The 4,086-nt window shown below is 36.6% G+C and overlaps 1 long non-coding RNA gene across 1 annotated transcript; it reads left to right on the forward strand.

Annotated features, from left to right (window-relative positions):
- Positions 1–2,326: 2,326 nt before the first annotated feature.
- LOC124448658 lies at positions 2,327–2,770 on the forward strand. The gene is made up of 2 exons (XR_006949202.1): positions 2,327–2,415; positions 2,731–2,770. It is a non-coding gene; the product is annotated as an uncharacterized LOC124448658 (long non-coding RNA).
- The last annotated feature ends 1,316 nt before the right edge of the window (positions 2,771–4,086 follow it).

Below are 4,086 nucleotides of genomic sequence, written 5' to 3' on the forward strand. Positions count from 1 at the left end.
CGTCAACTGTATCGCCTCTTTCTTTACTAGCTCGGTTTATACCATCTATCCCTTTAGATGTTAGAGCCACCCGTTTGTTCACAATTGATTCTTTACATATTGCACAGTACTGACGCAGAATTTGATCCATCCTATAATGATTCACAAGCAAAATAGTGTTCGACAACACAAAAAGCCTGGTTTTATTTACTGGTTTATGCATATTTACAGCCCTAATGTATCTTTGAACGCGATATTATAATGCAAACATTGTATTTGGTAATTAGGTCGCTAATTATAGCCCCTCTTGTTGGTTTTAACTTAAATTGTGACAATATTGTCGTATTCCACAATATGTCAATATTGTCCCACAATATTGTCGAAATTATTGTGACCCACAATATTGACGTATTCATTCATTGTAAAATGTAATAGCAATTAAATAATACATTCATTAACTCATAGTCTTCAAGTTATCTATTTTGCTTACCTTGAGGAGAACAAAGAAACGTCACATTTTGATGCCAATAATGAGCCAAAGCTTCAATTTGAAGTATTGAAAGGGAAGTCACATTAAATATAATAAATATCCATCTAAACACGTGCAAAATATACGTAAACAAACGTACTTCAAACACGCGTTTGTCTAAAAAACTACCAAGTCAGCGAAAATTAGTACCCAAAACAGCAAGATCAGCATTTTTGACGTAAACAAAGGACAAAATATTAATTAATTTACAAAATATCATTATGCACTTGTTTTTAATCTATAATATTTATATTTGTGCTTTACTAAGTGTTCTAAAAGGATAAAATCTAAAACATTAATTTTTGAGCCTCGTTTCCATGTCGCTCAGATTTTCAATCCAAATGCCTCAAATAAAACGTAATTTACACGATGTTGCCGTGCTAGGATTTTGTGGGACTTTCGATATGTTGTAAAGGGATATCAAATATACTAAAATCAGTTGGAATTTCTTTTGTGGAAATTTGTTCAAGCTTAGAGTGTTTTTGGTCGTAGATTGACTGGACTATTTCGTATGTGACATTTTTCTTAGGGGAGCAGTGTTCTTCGAATTTCTCGATAAGTGGGTTGATTTTACCTTCTTCTTCTTCGGTGAATGTGAATGTATTGTAAATCTCGAGGGTGTCTTCGCCAATCATGTGGAAAAAGATTGCACACTACGTGTCTTAAACTTTTGAAGTGGCACCGCTTGCTTTCGAGTAAAGGTCCCATCTTTGTCGCTATTTCCGCCATCTTTCTATGGCGTTTTCATCTAAGATGAGAGGCTCTAGAGGTTTTAAGTGTCCATGATAAATTATTTTCTGACACCATTTAGTAAAGTGATACAAAGCACGAGAGCTGTCGCGTAAACTTGTTTATTGAACTGACAACAAACTCCTACAAGCTTCGGGGTGTCCCATAAGGGGCAACTATCATTACACTAATAACACAACGACTAAAATAAACACTCGAATTTCATTAACCCATGCCATACACCCGAAACCATGACAACGCATCTTATACCATCCAATAATATCAACTCAACTACTAACCAACCAATCAGACGCTCCAAACGCCTACAAAATCTTTGTAAATAATATATTCTAACATTCTGACGACGGCTCAAAGCACCGAGTTGAAAGCTTAAAAAAATCACTTAAAATCCGGAGAAACTCTTATCCTTTATGTATACACACAGTATATATATACATTGTAGAGACTTTGATAGAGCTTGAGCACTCTAGGATTGTGTAGAGAGTCTTATATGGAGACGCTCACCTTTCTAGGTTTGAGCACTCCGGGGAGTCTACAATACAATCCATGCAATGTGTAACGGTACGTCCTGTGTCCCAAGTGCAGGAGTCATCTTTTTATTATGGTGATAGCCGGGAGGGCACATTGTAATACACTTTGTAAATATATGCATATACACATTGTATAGACATATATACACATAGTATATATATACATAGTGTATATGCACATTGTATATACACTTTGTATGTTTCATAAGTCTAGAATGAGTGCTCTACGATCTTGTAGAGACTTTGATAGAGCTTGAGCACTCTAGGATTGTGTAGAGTCTTATATGGAGACGCTCACCTTTCTAGGTTTGAGCACTCCGGGAGTCTACAATACAATCCATGCAATGTGTAACCGTACGTCCTGTGTCCCAAGTGCAGGAGTCATCTTTTTACTATGGTGATAGCCGGGAGGCCACATTGTAATTTACTTTGTAAAAGTATGTATATACATTGTATAGACATATATACATAGTACATATATACAAAGTATATATATACATTGTATATACACTTTGTATATTTCCAAGTCTAAGAATGAGTGCTCTACGATCTTGTAGAGACTTTGATAGAGCTTGAGCACTCTAGGATTGTGTAGAGAGTCTTATATGGAGATGCTCACCTTTCTAGGTTTGAGCACTCAGTCTACAATACAATCCATGCAATGTGCAACCGTACGTCCTGTGTCCCAAGTGCAGGAGTCATCTTTTATTATGGTGATAGCCGGAGGGCATTGTAATACACTTTGTAAATATATGCATATACACATTGTATAGACATATACACATAGTATATATATACATAGTGTATATACACATTGTATATACACTTTGTATGTTCATAAGTCTAGGAATGAGTGCTCTACGATCTTGTAGAGACTTTGATAGAGCTTGAGCACTCTAGGATTGTGTAGAGAGTCTTATATGGAGACGCTCACCTTTCTAGGTTTGAGCACTCCGGGGAGTCTACAATACAATCCATGCAATGTGTAACCGTACGTCCTGTGTCCCAAGTGCAGGAGTCATCTTTTTACTATGGTGATAGCCGGGAGGCCACATTGTAATTTACTTTGTAAAAGTATGTATATACACATTGTATAGACATATATACACATAGTACATATATACAAGTATATATACATTGTATATACACTTTGTATATTTCACCAAGTCTAAGAATGAGTGCTCTACGATCTTGTAGAGATTTTGATAGAGCTTGAGCACTCTAGGATTGTGTAGAGAGTCTTATGGAGATGCTCACCTTTCTAGGTTTGAGCACTCTGGGAGTCTACAATACAATCCATGCAATGTGTAACCGTACGTCCTGTGTCCCAAGTGCAGGAGTCATCTTTTTATTATGGTGATAGCCGGAGGGCACATTGTAATACACTTTGTAAATATATGCATATACACATTGTAGACATATATATACACATAGTATATATATACATAGTGTATATACATTGTATATACACTTTGTATGTTTCTAAGTCTAGGAATGAGTGCTCTACGATCTTGTAGAGACTTTGATAGAGCTTGAGCACTCTAGGATTGTGTAGAGAGTCTTATATGGAGACGCTCACCTTTCTAGGTTTGAGCACTCCGGGGAGTCTACATACAATCCATGCAATGTGTAACCGTACGTCCTGTGTCCCAAGTGCAGGAGTCATCTTTTACTATGGTGATAGCCGGGCACATTGTAATTTACTTTGTAAAAGTATGTATATACACATTGTATAGACATATATACACAATACATATATACAAAGTATATATATACATTGTATATACACTTTGTATATTTCCCAAGTCTAAGAATGAGTGCTCTACGATCTTGTAGAGACTTTGATAGAGCTTGAGCACTCTAGGATTGTGTAGAGTCTTATATGGAGATGCTCACCTTTCTAGGTTTGAGCACTCCGGGGAGTCTACAATACAATCCATGCAATGTGTAACCGTACGTCCTGTGTCCCAAGTGCAGGAGTCATCTTTTTATTATGGTGATAGCCGGGAGGGCACATTGTAATACACTTTGTAAATATATGCATATACACATTGTATAGACATATATACACATAGTATATATATACATAGTGTATATACACATTGTATATACACTTTGTATGTTTCGCCAAGTCTAGGAATGAGTGCTCTACGATCTTGTAGAGACTTTGATAGAGCTTGAGCACTCTAGGATTGTGTAGAGAGTCTTATATGGAGACGCTCACCTTTCTAGGTTTGAGCACTCCGGGGAGTCTACAATACAATCCATGCAATGTGTAACCGTACGTCCTGTGTCCCA

The sequence above is a fragment of the Xenia sp. Carnegie-2017 genome, unplaced genomic scaffold (genome assembly GCF_021976095.1).
Source record: "Xenia sp. Carnegie-2017 unplaced genomic scaffold, XeniaSp_v1 HiC_scaffold_13, whole genome shotgun sequence".
NCBI lineage: Eukaryota > Metazoa > Cnidaria > Anthozoa > Malacalcyonacea > Xeniidae > Xenia > Xenia sp. Carnegie-2017.